This window comes from Dendrobates tinctorius, unplaced genomic scaffold (assembly GCF_039654945.1).
Source record: "Dendrobates tinctorius isolate UK_male_01 unplaced genomic scaffold, ASM3965494v1 ptg000219l, whole genome shotgun sequence".
NCBI lineage: Eukaryota > Metazoa > Chordata > Amphibia > Anura > Dendrobatidae > Dendrobates > Dendrobates tinctorius.
Window position 1 is genome coordinate 315,502 of NW_027361886.1, and position 17,001 is coordinate 332,502.

Consider the following 17,001-nt stretch of genomic DNA (forward strand, 5'->3'; position numbering starts at 1 on the left):
GTTATGACTCTGGTCACTAGATGGAGCCAGAAACACTGAAAACATTAACAAAGCAGATAATCATTATTCTGAATCAGATGTTGGAGACAGAACAATGCCAGTCAATAAAACTCACACTCGCTAACTCCTTACACAATCCACCTACACACGTCCACACACTGTACGTGTAATCACAGTCCAATATAGTATGCCACACAGTCTTACATATACCACATCCTTCTCTCGGGCACACATTCATTCTAGTCAGACCTGGTCTCTTCTGAACTTGTTGCACAGGCAAAATATTGTGCAAGGACATCTATACAATATCCCTTTGTCTATTAGACATCCCATGCATTCCCAAACTCTTCTGTGGCACCCCACGAGTCCGGTAGCCACAGTGACATTGCCTCCCTCCCGGGGGGTGATGTCATGCCTGGAGGCAAGGAGGGATTCATTGGCCAGGTACAACAGCATACAACACTTTCACTTTCCTTCTCCAGACCAGAAGGGGGAGCTCTAAACCCAGTTTCAGGGGAGCTTTCCAGCAAGTTCTGGGCTGGGGTTGGAGTTAGTTTAGTCAATCTGGGGTAGACAGAGAGGAGAGTGGATGTGAATGAAGGACCTGAGGAGTGGAGCTAGAGTTAAGTTCAACTCAGGGTCAAGTGCTAAAGAACGGACATCGGAGTCTGCGGCTGTGTGGGTGCTGAAGCCCCGACAGCTAAATCCAGAGGGCAGGGGATTGCAAGTCTCCGGGCCCCACCATAACACCTGAAGGCACAGCAGCAACAGACCAGAGCCGGAGCCACAGTGAAGTAGTGACACCTGCAACAGGCTCAAGCTGCCTACAGGCAAGAACTAAAGGAACAGAAAAGAGCAGAGGACTGAGCACAGCTTTAGGCAGCAAGGACCTTAGTATACAGCATAATAGGGAGGCCTACTCTGAACCCACCTGGCTATATGGATCCCAAAACTGCTTCCAGGCTGAACGGATCTCCAATACCAGCTGTAATCACTGCCCTGGACTACATCACAAACTGTGAGTAAAAGAGTGAAGACTGCACTTTGCTGTGTCCTCCCCTTTATTTGCTGCGACACCTGCTTTGTACTACAATCACCATCATCGCCATATATCACACTATACAGCCCTGAGACTAGCTCTACCTGTGGGGAGCTGTACCAACTCTGCTGCATTACTATCAGCCCCTGTGGTCTCCTCAGCAGCTAACACTTTTGTGGCGCCCCTGAGGGTTCAGTCGCCACAGAGTTACTGCACCTCCTCCTGAGGTGTGGTACCCCACCATCCAGGTAAGGTGGGAACACCTGACCACACTCCAACACCTGCATCCCACACAACATAGTAGTGTAGCAAAGCACCCTTTGGTGGCTCCTTGCTTGGAACACGAAGAGTGCTGGGAGGTGGGTGGAGCTTAGTCTGCACAAGAGAGCGGGAGATGCTTAGGACTAGGTCAGTCTGACTAGGTCAGTCAGTGAGAGGAGATCCCCTGAGTGGGATGGATTGAAGGAAGTGCTGCAGCAGACCTCAGTGACCTGTGTCTGCTGGCACAGGAAAGAGATATTCAGAAAGACTAATTCTCTATAAGAAAGATTGATTTGTACAGAATGTGAGGAGAAGAAGAGAACTAAGGATTAGTGTTAGAGCAGAGCTCTTCCTCAAGTTCTAAGGGCATGGCCGGGGTCCGGTCCCCGAGGTTGTATGGATACTAATGGTCCTGCGACAGACACCGGAGGAATAGAAGTTGTCACCACTTTATTCCCACACAAGACTTGGGGGCACAACAGCAACGAGAGTGAGCCGAGACTTAGTAGCAAGGAGTCCCCGTAGCAGGCTACAGCTGTCTGCCGTACAAGTAGAGTTCTAAGAACATCTGAAAGGAATAACTCCAGTGTAAATTAGTACTGTGAGTACTTCAAATAGGCGCTAGAAGGGAGACGTTCAGAAAAGGCACATATGTTGGCGGAGTGTTGGAACGGAGTACTTCATCTTGCCTGGAGGTTGGCTGAGCCCCTGATCTGGAGGACACGACACGGATGTGGGCACCTGTATGCACAACAGACTTTGAGTAAAGCTTTGGAACTACATGCCCTGGTGTCCTCCACTTATTCTTGCGCCAACCCACTCAGCACTGCTACATCTCTGTGCTTAACACTACACCATTCTCCTCTCCTCACTACCTCTCCATCTACACTGCCCTGGGACTACAGCCCTACCTGTAAGGGCCACAACATCATTGCTGCACCATACCATCTCTCCCAGAGGATCTGTGTGCAGCGTCGGCTTAACATCTTCATTGCCGATCACCACAGGTGGCGTCACGAATCATCCACTTATAAACTTTAATCATCATCATCCACACGCTCAACATTCCCCTTTTACAATGGACGCCCAGGGCCACGGACCGAGTCACAGCTACCGTGACATCACCCATTGAACTCCACTGGCCTGGTACCGAGTACCCCGCTGCCCTGGGTGAGGATGATCCACTTTTATTGCCGAATACCACAGGTGGCGTCACAAACTAGAAACTATAATTTATTAACTTTACTTCCCCTTGCCATCATTTTTATTGGACCCACAGGGCCACGGACCGGGTCACTGCTGCTGTGACACATCCCCCTTAAGGACCAGCCCGGTACCGAGTGCCCCATGGCCTTGGCAGGCTGCTCCACTTCCATGCAACTGAAACTTCATTCCCTCTCAAACCCATAATATTACATTCCACATCATTCTTATGTATTATTTTCATCATATTCATAGCCATTCTAAAATCATTCATCGGCACACTCATTAAATCATACTTCCTGACAAACCTTTCAATCACTTCATATCAGACCGGACACTTGAAAGCAACAGGCACTCTAGCATCCCTCTTTCTCCAACATAAGCCATATAACATCCAACCGGCAGAATTAGTGTGGCGCCCCTGAGGCTCAGTCGCCACAGAGGTACTGCACCTCCTCCTGAGGTGTGGTATCCCACCATCCAGGTAAGGTGGAGACTCCTGACCACACTCCAACACCCGCAACCCACACCACAAAGTAGTGTAGCAAAGCACCTTCGGTGGCTCCCTGCTTGGAGTGTAGCATAGCACCCCTTGGTGGCTCCCTGTTATGAATGAGTCACCGTAGGAGGCAAAAGCAGAAATACAAGCTAAGTCCAGAAAACCAGAGAAGTTGGCAACTATCAGATTGCAGACCCCTGAACCTATCAACACAACTAGCAGAAGCCGTGGGGGGTTCCTACGATGCCCTAGACCCCTCGATCACAGCCGGAGAAATACATAGGCCTAAAGAAAGAAAGGGGAAATCTAAACTGCCCCAGAGCAGACCCAAAGCAATAGGCAATCCCCAACATATAATGACGGTGAAGCAAGATGAAAATACTAACACAGACAGAAAGATAGACTGAGCAAAGACGGGGCCCCAAAACTACCTAGATAGGAAAGGACAGGAAGGCTGCTGTCTGCAATCTGCCAAAACCCTATCAAAGACATAAGCCAACCAGCTGATATGAAAAAGGCCCTGAAGCAGCTAGGCTTCAAAAACTGAATCAGCACTCAGGTATTTTCAGAAGACAGAGCTAAATGAATTCAGCACACCCCAGCAGGGAATGGCAGAAATCCAGAAAAACAAAGCAAAAACAAAGTCAAAGCACAAAAGCAAAAGGCCGAGCAGCAAACTTAGCTTTGGAGGAGCAGGAATTCAGACTGGTCTCCAAGGATCCCACAGAGAAATCACCCGCAGGGCAGAAGGGCGTCGGCAGCATTATATCCAGTCCGTAACTCCACTCAGCCAGTCATAATCATCAGCCTCAGGTGTTTGACAATCAGGCTCACTACCTTTCTTTACCAGAAGAGGGAGTTCCTCGGGCCTCAGTAATGAAGGGGAAAATGAACTCACAACAGCTCCCTGCTTGGAACACGAAACATGCTGGGAGGTGGGTAGAGTTTAGTTTGCACTAAAAGAGAGGGAAGAGTTGAGCAGAGAGGCCAGTTGTGGAGGAAGTGAGTTGGGGAGTAAGGAGGGAGAAGAAGATCCCAGGAGAGAGGGATAGATGGATGGAAGTGCTGCAGCAGATCCCAGTGACCTGGGTCTGCTGGCACGGGAAAGGAAGAGAGAGAGAGCAACATAGACTGAAAGCCTGATTTTCCATAGAAAGAAAGATTAGTACGGAACGTGAGGAGTAAAAGAGAACAGAGGACGTGGGTTAGAAGAGAACCCTTCCAAGAAGTTCCAATCGCAAGGCCGGGGCCCGGTCCCCGAGGTTGTATGGATACTAATGGTCCTGCAGCAGACACCGGATTAATAGAAGTAGTGACCGCTTTATTCCCACACAAGACTTGGGGGCACAACAGCAACTGGATAGTGAGCCGGGACTTAGTAGCAAGGAGTTCCCGAAGCAGGCTACAGCTGTCTTCCGTACAAGTAGAGTTCATAAGAACATAGTACAGGAGGAACTCCAGTATAACTCATGTACTAGGAGTACTTCATTTAAAGGCGCTATAAGAGGAGACGTTCACAAAGGCACATGTTGGCGGAGTGTTGGGAAGGAGTATTCCATCTGGCCAGGAGGTTGACGGAGTCCCTGACCCGGAGGACACGGCACGGAGGCAGGCACCAGTTTGGACAACAGACTGTGAGTAAAGCTTTGGAACTACAGTACATGCCCTGGTGTCCTCCACTTATTCCCTGCGCCAACCTGCCCAGCACTGCTACCCCCTCTGCGCCTGACACTACACCATCTACGTGTCACTTCACCTACACTGCCCTGGGACTACAGCCTTGCCTGTGGAGGGCTATAACATCATTTCAGCACCACACCATCTGTCCCAGAGGATCTGTCTGCAGCGTCGGCTTACATCTCCATTGCCGAGCACCACAGGTGGCGTCACAAATCACTTATAAACTTTCACCATCACAAGCACACTGAAACAACTCCCCTTTTAGAATGGGCACCCAGGGCCACGGGCCGGGTGCCAGCTGCCGTGACATCTCCCATTGAAGCTCATCGGGCCCGGTACCGAGTACCCCACAGACGTGGGAGGGCGACCCATTAGGGTGTGTGCACATGCTGCGGATTCTGCTGCAGATCCGCAGCGGATTTGGCCCTGCGGATCTGCAGCAGTTTCTGCTGCGTTGTACAGTACCTTTATTTTCTATGCAAAATGGAAACCGCAGTGCAGATGCTGTGGAATTTTCCGCGCGGATTTGCTGCGGTTTCAAATCCGCAGTAAGAATTGACATGTCAATTCTTTCTGCGGATTCCGCTGCGGTTTACCATCTGCTCCATTGTAGAGATGATAAACCGCAGGGCAAACCCGCAGGCTAATCCGCAGATAAACCTCAGGTCTTCTGACCTGCGGATTTACCTGCGAATTTTACTAAATCTGCGTGGAAAAATCCGCAGAGCATTCCACAGTGTGTGCACACACCCTAATCTTGCCATATATCAGTTTTGAGCCACAGAAAAATCTCAATGTTTGGAAAGGCCATGCCACCATGGTGACACACCTTGAAAATACTTTCTCCCTTAAGTTTCTATATTTTACTGCTCCAGAAGAAAGTAAGAACTAACGTTTCCACTCTTTTTATTTTTCTATAAGACAGTGGAAAAACTCTTGCAATAAAAAGCAAAATCGGAAGAATCACCACTTTTAGGCTATGTGCCCACGTTAGCGTTTTTAAACGCTTAGAAAACCGGACTCCAGAAACCGCATGTTTTTTATGCGTTTTTTTTTCCGTGTGGTTTCTGGGAACACTGAAAATGGCTAAAAACGCGCAGCTATATGGAAAATAATGTGCATACTGCATTATTAGCCGCTAAGCGCTTTCTAATCGTTTAAAAACTCATGCATTGGCACAGAGAGCCAAAAATGCATTAAATTTAATGGGAAGCTTCTTTTAAGTGTTTCTGCAGCATCTGATCTGGCTCAAACGCTGCGGAAACGGTTAAAAAAATGCAATGTGGCACACAGCCTTATAATCAAAATCTTAGCACACAAGGTCAATCCACACTCCTCCCAGCTCTCCTTACCTTACAGGTCCTTATTAAATAATACTCCCAGCACTTTGATAGCACCCTCCTCACACTTTACCCCCTCCATTTTAACCCTGTCATCCACAAAACATTTAAAACTACATTTATTCCAATTCACTCTAAAGCCAGATGCACCGCAGAAAAACTCCAAAAGCAACTTAACCCTACTCACAGACGCAACATCATCCATATATCCAAGAACTTTCACATGCTTCCCACCACTCCCAGGTACCAACAAACCTCGCATCATTTTATCACGTCTCACCAAGCACAACAAAGGTTCAATCACACATACAAACAAGACAGGGGACATGGGACACCCCTGCCTTACACCAGACATAATATTCACTTTCTCACTCAACCACCCATTAACAAGAAACTCACTTGACACACAATCATACAAAGACATTATCCCATTCACAATTTTTTTAGGAAATCCCATTCTCTCCAGAACTTTAAACAAAAACATATGCGAGACCTTATCAAACGCTTTATCAAAATCAATTGACAGAACCATACACTTCCGTTTCCTTCCCATGCAGTCTCCAATCAAATCCCTTAATAACAATAAGTTATCACTCATACTTCTTCCAGGCACAGCACACACCTGATCCTCATCCACAACACTACCAATCACCTCATGCATACGATTCACCAACAATTTGCTATAGATTTTGTAATCTGCATTCAACAATGTTATAGGTCTCCAATTCTCTAAACACTTTCTCTCACCTTTCATATACACAAGCACACCCACCCCCTCTTTCATTGATTCACACAACTTACCACTTTCCCACATATACTTACATATCTCAGTCAAATCAGAACCTAGAAAATCCCACGCCTTCACATAGAATTCTGCCCGCAATCCGTCTTTACTTGGTGTCTTATTCTTTTTAGCACTCTTCATCACGTTTTCTACTTCTTTCATAAACACATCCTCATTCAAAATATCACATTCTCCACTATTGAACTTGCCCTCTAACCCATTCAGCACTTCTGAAACAAGACCAGAATCAATCCATTTTTTATCATATAACTTTCTATAGAACCTATTCACCTCCTTTATCACATTCTCACCTGACACACACAAACCATTCCTATCCAGGATTTTATCCATACCAACCTTTCTCCCATTCATTTTCTTAAAAAAGAACCTCTCGCACTTTTCATCTTTCTCAAGATGTTCTATTTTGGTGCGATAGATGATTTATTTCCCTTTTTCATCCATAACACGCTTTAATTCACTCTTTGTCTCAGCCAGCAGATCAGACACATCAATCACACTTTATCCACACTTTCTTAACCAGTCTATATGCCTGTTTAAATCATTAAATCTACTCCGATAAATAGCAGCTTTTTTATAGCCCCATTTTTTGAAGAATTTTTTGCAACACACCTTAACACAGTCCCACCATTCCAGCACACGCGCAAAACCCCTCTTACATACTCTCCACTCTTTATACTTTATTTTCATTCATCACATCCTCATCTTCTAACAGTCTTACATTCAGCTTCCAAACCCCACCCCCATACACACGGTCATCAATCGCACTAAACACACCTCTCAAACATCCATGATCAGAAAAAAGGTACAGTATTTTGTTCAAAGCTCATACACAGCATATTTTTGGAAAACATTTTATCTATCCTGGATGCAATACCACCCCTATCAGCATGGTACATTGGCAGTGGTAGGATGCCAAATTTCAGAGCAGCAGTATCTAGAAGGAAAAAAAAATCAGAAATAAGATTGGATAACGTTTTACCAGTTATGTCACAATTCCCTTCTGTGATGCAATTAAAGTCTGCAACTAAAACTATAGGCATTTTGCCCAGAAGAAGCAAACTTAAATTTTCCAAAAGAGCCAGCGGCTCCTTTATTCTGTCCTTTCCTGATGGACAGTACACATTAATAATTCTAGCTCACAATCTCCTATAGCTAACATATGTATTTTACATCTACCCACCTTTACCACCGTATAGCTATCTAAACTAATCTCCCTGTTACCCATTAATATTCTTACATCATCATTACTATTAACACATGAGCCAGACCATACATGCTGTATGTAAGGCCAGTCCTTATCGCTTGGAGAGTCCACAATCCCACATTCCTGAAGGCAAAAGATATGTGCATTCATCTGTTTGATATAACCTAGGACCATTGCCCTCCTGGAGTTGGATATAATTTGCCTGACATTCGGGGATGCTGTTGGAGCGCCCGCCAGGGCCGTGGGGTATTCGGAACTGGGCTGCTACTTAAAGGGGCAGTGTCACAGTGGCAGTGACCCGGTCCGTGGCCCTGGGCATCCAATAAAAAGGGGATTATTTACAGGGGAAATAAAGAGTTTATAGTAAAGTGTTCATGACGCCACCTGTGGTACCTGATCAGAGGGGACCAGCGCTGCAGTGCAAATCTTTTGGGACTGATGGCGGGATGCAGCAGAGTTGGAATAGCTCTCCACAGGCAGAGCTTAGTCCCAAGGTAGATGAAAGATATTAAGGGAGATGGTGATGTAGTATTTGGCAAGAGATGTAGCAGAGCTGAGCAGGTGTTGCAGAAAGAATTCAAAGGACACAACAGGGTGAAGTTTCCTTTACCTTTTACTGTGCTTTGTAGGTACATTCCATGGCTAAAGTTACAGTTGGTACTGGAGTCGGTCAGCCTGAAAGAAATTTGTGAATCTCCTTATACAGGTGGGTTGTGAGGTCTCTCTAGCGCTATTCTCTGAGGTGCTTGCTGTTGTGAACTCCATTCAGGTTCCTCTCTCTGTCTGTTACTTAGGTAGAACTCCACTTGCATGACAGGCAGCTGTAGCCTCCTTCATGAACTGCTCCTATATGGCATCTCTGGCTCACACATGCTGCTGTGTCGTCGAGTCTCAGTTGGAAACAGAGGATCTGCAGCCTCCTGTCCTACGGATTCTGCTGTGGGACCTCTAGCACCCACACAGCCTCGGACTACGGCATCCGGTCTCTGGCGCTCAAGCCTGGGGGTGAGCGCTGCTATGCTCCTGTCCCCAGCTCTTCTTCCACACGTCCTCTCGTCTCTGTGTTCAGGCTCTAACTACTAGTAACTTCCTCCTCGTGACCAGAGAGAGCAGCTCCCATGAAGTCGGGTTAGAGCTCCCTCTGCTGGCCTGGAGCAGGAACTGTGTTGTATGCTGGAACTATCTGATAAAGAGATCCTTTCCTTGCTTCCAGGCATGACATCACTCTCCCTAGGAGGGAGGTAAAGCCACTGTGGCAACCGTACTCCTGGAGTACCACATTATGCCCCAACCAGCTTGGAGAGCCATAACATGATGGTGTTATATACATGACAACAAACAGGCCGCTTCTGCTTCAGCCGTTTTCACCTTCCACCTTGAACCCCAACGCTCAGAATCTGTTTACATCTGTGGTAATGCCTAAAAAAAGCATTGGTGTCAGGAGAGAAGACATTCTGAGGGTAACTGCTTTCACTCACCAGAGTTAAACAATCTTTACCGGCATCTACCTAATCCGTTCTGGGCTTCTTACAAGAAGAACCAGGCTCCTCGTCCTCAGAGGACCTCGCAAGAGTGAAGTCACCTTGATCTCCACAACTGGCCAACTCCTCCTCAGTAGCTAACCAAGATACACTGGGGGAATTACCAAGAGAACCCTCCAACTCCCTTTCCCCACAGATATCAGACTGATGAGGGAGCTCACATTCAACTTCAGCAAGTTCCAGAACTGCCGCCTCTGGGCTGGGAGATTCCGTTTGGGGCAAGCCCTCATGTGCATCCATGACTTCAGGTTCCTCAATAAGATCCGGGTCTGTAACCTGTGGAATGTCAACAATAGCAGCAGGGGGTGCAGCTGCCCCACCTGAGACTTCAGCGTAAGACCTAGGACTGATCCTGGCCTTACAGTCCCGATACGCATGGCCCTCCTCACCACAAGCATTACACATAACAGGATTTGTGCAGTCTTTTGCCATATGGCCCGCACCATTGCAATTCACGCAAGTTGGCATCTCCCCGCAACTATCCTGGGTATGTCCGAAATTTTTACACCTCCTGCAGCACATCGGGGCATCCAGGAAAACCAAAAAAACACTTTTTCCCAATTGAAAAATTAAGAGGAGGTAATGGATGCCTCCTGGGCCTTGGGGATCCATCCCAAATTTCACAAAAAATTTGTATTTCCCGGTCTAGAATCCTTCTCCGTTCAGGACCCTGTGAGAGTACTGAACATAAATACAATGTCTTTTCAAAAATAAAGTAATGTCATCCAGGCAAACAGGGGTGGGCTGGGCCGGGTGAGAGAGGCATTTGCCCCCGGGCCGGTTAATTAGCAAAAGTCAGGGACATGCCGCTTCCCCGCCCACCCCTGCATGTGCATAATATAACAGCAAACAACATGGCCGCGGCAGCACCAGCGCGGCCCGCAGTAGGAAAGAGAGGAGACAGCTGAGTGGCCACCAGCTGCCGCACACAGAGCACCACCAGACACAGCGAGGCGGGTAGGCAGGATTCAGTCATTGCACTGACTGCAGGCTGAGACTGCATTGCCGTGGCAGCCGGAGGTACGCTGTGATTGGAAGATCCAGCCGGGGTTCAGAGAGGTGTGTCATGTACAGTGTGCTACGTAAGCAAGCCTCTGAACCCAAGCCAGATCTGAGCCTGAAGACAGGCAGCTACCACCATTGCTCCCACAGTGACAGGCCACAGTCCACTTGGTGCTGAGCACTGCTCACCTCACACCAGGGGTCCGTGTGTCCTCCAGCCCAGGCAGGCTCCTCCAGCAAGTATGGGAAAAAGTTTTAAACAAATAAGACATCAATAATGTGGGTGTGTGTGAACCTTTGTAATGGGAATGTCTGTGACCCTCTAAAATGTGGATGTGTGCGTCATCATCCACACATTAGAGGTTCACAACTTCCCCTCCACATTTTAGAGGGCTAATGGTGTCTCTCGCGTGTCTGGGCCGGAACTGTTGGAGCTGTCACCATTGTTGCCAGGGGAAGAAGTTTCTGACGGAGCAGACCTTTGCACCTGACTGAAGAGGGCAGGTCTGTTATAAAGGGGACTGTTTGCAGGAAACCAGGCTTTTGGCGGGTACTCAGCCTGTGCTCCAGGAGGAGGTTGAGTTTCTCTCCGCTGACCGAAGCCAATCTGCAGGCCCAAGTCTGTTGTGAGTTCATTTTCCCCTTCACCGTCGATGTCTGATGAACTACCTCTTCTGGTGAAGGAAGGTAGTTAGGCTGATTACCAAACACCTGATCTGGTAGATGATGACTGGGTAACAGGAAATTCTGACTGGATATAAGGCAGCCGACGCCCTTCTGAGTCGCTGGTGATTTCTCTGCTGGATTTTTGGAGACCAGTCTGATTCCTGCTTCCCAAAGATAGGTTTTTGCTCTGCTATTGAACTTATTAGTTTTGTTTACCTTGTTTTTTGGAGTTCAGCCATCCCCGGTCGGGGGTGTGCCGAGTTCCATTTTTGTCTCTGATCAGTTTGTCTCTTTGCTCTGTCTTCAGAATTTACCTGAGTGCTGATATAGTCTTTTTGAAGTCCTAGCGACTTCAGGGCCTGTTTTTCCTATCAGACGGTTGGGACTTTTTTTGGTAGGGTTTTTTACGGATTGCAGACAGCAGCTTTTCTGTCCTGTCCTTTTTAGTTAGCTTGGGCCCCATCGTTTGCCCAACCAATCTTTCTATCTGTGTTAGTGTTTTCATCTTGCTTCACCGTCATTATATGTTGGGGGCTGCCTATTGCTTTGGGGTCTGCTCTGGGGCAGTTTAGATTTCCCCTTTCTTTTTTTAGGCCTATTTAGTTCTCCAGCTGTGTTCGAGGGGTCTAGGGCATCATAGGAACCCCCACAGCTATTCTTAGTTGTTGTGGATAGGATCAGGGGTCTGCAATCCGATAGCTACCAACCTCTAAGGTTTTCTGGACTTAGCTTGTATTTTTGTTTTTTCCTCCTTCGATGACTCATTCATAACAGAATCACCAGCCATACCACAGATCCTAGGGTACTCAATAGCAGGAAAGAATTGTAAAAAAAAAAAAAAGGTTGTCAGAATTTTTTTTTTTGTGTACATTTTTTTCCTCTATGTCTCTGAGGCCGTAGGGGGAATTTTTTTTTTTCCTTTCTCAATGGAGATGAAGCAATTGTCTGATTGTGTGGAGCAGCTCATTGCTGAAGTGCGGGGAATTTCCACCGATCTTGCTCATTCACATGCTGCTGAACCAAAGATCCCTACTCCTGATGTGTTTTTTGAGGATCGGTCTAAATTTTTGAATTTTAAGAATAATTGTAAATTATTTTTTGCCTTGAATCCTAACTTGTCGGGGAGCTCCACGCAGCAGGTTAAAATTGTCATCTCTTTGCTGCGTGGCAATCCCCAGGATTGGGCGTTTTCTTTGAAACCTGATGATCCTATTCTTACTAATGTGAACGCATTTTTTCAAGCCTTGGGGTTGTTGTATGATGAACCTAATGCTATTGATCAGGCTGAAAAGGCCCTGTTGGCATTGAGCCAGGGTCGTGATTCTGCAGAGTTGTACGGTCAAAAATTCCAAAAGTGGGCGGTCCTTACTACCTGGAATGATGGTGCCTTGGCAGCTCTCTTTCAGAAGGGTTTGTCAGAAACCATAAAAGATACTATGGTGGGATTTCCTGTTCCCTCTGGGCTTGACGATTCTATGTCATTAGCCATTCAGGTTGATCGACGTTTGCGTGAACGCAAAACCGCACGAGAGGTGTTGCCACCTGTTGAACAAATGTCTGAACCTATGCAATGTGATAGAGTTTTGCCTAGGGTGCAACGTCAGGAGTTCAGAAGGTGTAATAAGCTGTGTTTCTTCTGTGGTGATGCCTCGCATATTATTTCTGTCTGTCCTAAACAAGAGAAACGTTTTGCACGCACATTTGCTGTGGGTGGTGTTCAACCTAAGTTTCTTCTGGCAATTACTCTGATCTGCTCCCTGTCCACATTTTCCGCTAAGGCTTTTGTGGATTCGGGAGCAGCTCTGAACCTGATGGACTTGGATTTTGCTAAACGTTGTGGATTTCCTATGACACCTCTGCGGACACCTATCCCTTTGAGGGGTATTGATGCTACTCCTTTGGCGAAGAATAAACTTCAGTTTTGGACCCAGGTGGTAATGCGGGTCGCCCCAGACCATCAAGAGAATTGCAGATTTTTGGTGTTGCATAATTTGCATGATACCATTGTTCTGGGGTTTCCCTGGTTGCAAATCCATAATCCAGTTCTGGATTGGAAATCTGTGTCTGTGGTGAGTTGGGGTTGTCGGTGTGCCCTTAGTGATGCTCCTGTTTTCTCCACCTCTCCCCAGTCGCATGATGTTCCTGACTATTTGGCTGATTATTATGATGTATTTAGTGAGAATGAGTCTGCGTCTTTGCCTCCTCATAGGAGTTATGACTGTGCAATTGAGCTGAGCCCTGGGTGTAAATTTCCCAAAGGTCGACTTTTCAATTTATCTGTACCCGAGCACGAGGCTATGCGATCCTATATTAAGGAGTCATTGGAGAAGGGTCATATTAGACTATCCTCTTCACTCTTAGGTGCTGGGCTTTTTTCGTGGCCAAGAAAGATGGGTCATTAAGGCCTTGTATTGACTATCGTTCCCTCAACAAAATTACTGTTAAATATCAGTATCCGTTACCCCTGATTTCTGATCTATTCTCCAGAGTTAAAGGTGCTTGCTGGTTTACCAAGCCTGACCTCAGGGGGGCGTATAATCTTATTCGCATTAAGCATGGGGATGAATGGAAGACGGCGTTTAATACTCCGGAGGGACATTTTGAGTACCTGGTGATGCCTTTTGGGCTCACTAATGCCCCTTCTGTCTTCCAGTGCTTCATGAATGATATTTTCCAAGACTTGGTGGATAAATTTTTGATCATCTATCTAGATGATATTTTAATCTTTTCCAAGGATTGGGACTCTCATGTGGAACATGTTCGGACTGTGTTCCGGATTTTGAGGGAGAATTCCCTGTATGTCAAGGGATCGAAATGCCTTTTTGGTGTATAGAGGATTTCATTCTTGGGATTTATTTTGTCTCCATCAACTATTAAAATGGACCCGGCCAAGGTACAGGCCATTTATGATTGGGTTCAGCTCACTTCTTTGAAGGCCCTCCAGAAGTTTTTGGGTTTTGCTAATTTTTATCGTAAATTTATAGCTAATTTTTCTGGTATTGCCAAACCATTGACTGATTTGACTAAGAAGGGTGCTGATGTGCTGAATTGGTCTCCGGAGGCTGTTTCTTCCTTTCAGGAGCTGAAGCTAAGGTTCACTTCTGCTCCGGTTTTGCGGCAACCTGATGTCTCACTCCCGTTTCAGGCAGAGGTGGACGCTTCTGAGATTGGTGCAGGAGCTGTTTTGTCCAAAAAAGATCCTGTAACATCTAAAATGAATCCCTGTACTTTCTTTTCCCGAAAGTTCTCCCCATCCGAACGTAACTATGATGTGGGGAATCAGGAACTGTTAGCCATGAAATGGGCATTTGAGGAGTGGAGACATTGGTTGGAGGGAGCTAAACATCAAGTTGTGGTACTTACTGACCACAATAATTTGATTTACCTGGAGTCGGCCAAACGCTTGAATCCTAGACAGGCTAGGTGGGCCTTGTTTTTCACACATTTTGACTTTGTGGTCTCTTTTCTTCCGGTCATTAAAAATGTCAAGGCAGACGCCCTTTCTAGGAGTTTCTTTGCTGATTCTCCTGTTGTGACCAAGCCTGCTACCATCTTAGGTGAGGGGGTAGTTCTTTCTGCCATCTCGCCCGATTTGAGACGTGCTCTGGAAGAGTTTCAGGAGGACAAACCTGAGCGCTGTCCCATTGGAAAATTGTATGTTCCTGACCAGTGGAGGAAGAGAGTGATGTCTGAAGTTCATTGCTCTGCATTGGCTGGTCATCCATGTATTTTTGGTACTAGAGATTTGGTGAGTCGGTCTTTTTGGTGGCCCGCCGTGTCTTGTGATGTCAGGAATTTTGTGCAGTCCTGGGGGACTTGCTCTCGGTCTAAACCTTGTTCTCGCTCTAGTGGGTTGTTGATGCCTTTGCCGTTGCCCAGGAGGCCATGGACCCATATTTCAATGGATTTTTATCTCTGATATGCCTGTCTCTCAGAGAATGACTGTTATTTGGGTGATTTGTGATAGATTCTCGAAGATGGTCCATCTTGTACCACTCCCTAAGTTGCCATCTTCCTCAGAGTTGGTGCCCTTGTTTTTGCAACAGGTGGTTCGCTTGCATGGGATTCCTGAGAACATTGTATCTGACAGAGGAGTTCAGTTTGTGTCTAGATTTTGGAGGACTTTCTGTTCCAAGCTGGGAATTCAGTTGTCCTCCTCTGCGTTTCACCCTCAGACCAATGGGCAGACGGAGAGAACAAACCAGACTTTGGAGTCGTATTTGAGATGTTTTATTTCTGCTCATCAGGATGATTGGGTTTCATTTTTGCCCTTGGCCAAATTTGCTTTAAATAATAGAGCTAGTTCTGCCACTTTGATGTCACCTTTTTTTTTGGAACTTTGGGTTTCATCCTCGATTCTCTTCAGGGCAGGTGGAGCCTTCTGCCTGCCCAGGTGTTGACACTGTGGTGGAGCGCGGGTGCCAGAGATGATACTCACCCATTTCTTTTCCAGCAACGTGGCGGTGATCAGATGGTTGGGTTTTAGGGGCATGGGTTGGGGCAGGGTCCTTCAGGAAGTCCATAACTTCACCAGGCTCGATAGTCTGGTGCTCCATGTTGGGGGTAATGAATTGGGGATTCACCCGTTCCGTTAGTTGGTGAATGATATTAAGCATGATTTGCTTAGATTGTGGTTATCCTTCAAGGGGTTGTTTGTGGTATGGTCAGAGATTGTTCCGCGACAATGCTGGCGTAACGCGAGATCGGTTGTAAAGATCAACAAGGCCCGGATTAAAGTTAATAGGATGGTGTCTAATTTTGTGGTTAGAAACTGGGGGGTGTCAGTCCGTCATTTTGATTTGGAAAAGGGAGGGGGTGAAAATTTTTGGTTAGCAGATGGGGTGCATTTAAATGCTGTGGGTATTGACTTGTGGGCTTTGGGTTTGCAGGACAGTATCAAGAGGGCCATAGCGTTTTTGGGGTGGGGGGGGGGGGGGGTCTCTGGCATTTGAGGTGGTCAAATGCCTTCGTTGAGGTTGGTGTTAAATTGGTCTTGGGGATTCGTGGGGTTATGGAGTCATTAATTGTTATGGTATGGGGTTTTTGGTCTGGTGATCTTTGGGGGGATTTGGCAGTGGTTTGCCGGATTCCCTGGGTTTAAGTGGACAGTGGGACCCAGTAAGGGTATCAGTGCTCCCGAGCCACTGGGGTAACGGCTGGAAGTAGTCTAAGTTTTTTTGGTTTGTCTGCATAATTGTTGGTATGTTTGATCACCAGATCTTGGGAGCTTCATGGACTCTCCTAATGTTATTCGTATTAATGTTAAATAAAAGGCTGCTGTGGCCATTATCATCCAATTTTGTGTCTTTGTCTTATTTTAGTGTGGTGGGGTGATGAAAGTTTTCATGGGTGAGAAGAATCCTAAGGTTTGAGTGCTCTGCGTGTCTGAAGACTCAGAAAGGCTCAAGTCTGGTTCCATGTGGATTTTTTTTTGCTGCAATGACAAGATACAGTAAGAGCAGTCCAAAACCAGATTGAGGTGAAAGTTTATGGTTACCAGAAAAAAAAAAAAAAACACCATCAGGAAGATTCACCTTGAGTTTGGGAATTATCAGAGGAGATGTTGCAGTCAAAACTTCATGATGGTAAATTCAAACTGCAAGAACGTTAATCAACTGTACCAGTTCCTATATTTGATGGAACACAACTTGGTGGCAATCCAAATTTTCCATTTTTTTTTTTTATGGGGGGGGGGGGGGGGGGGGGAGACCAAAAGTCATAGCTACACCAACATGCATGGCTGGTCCACGAAAAAGGTCAC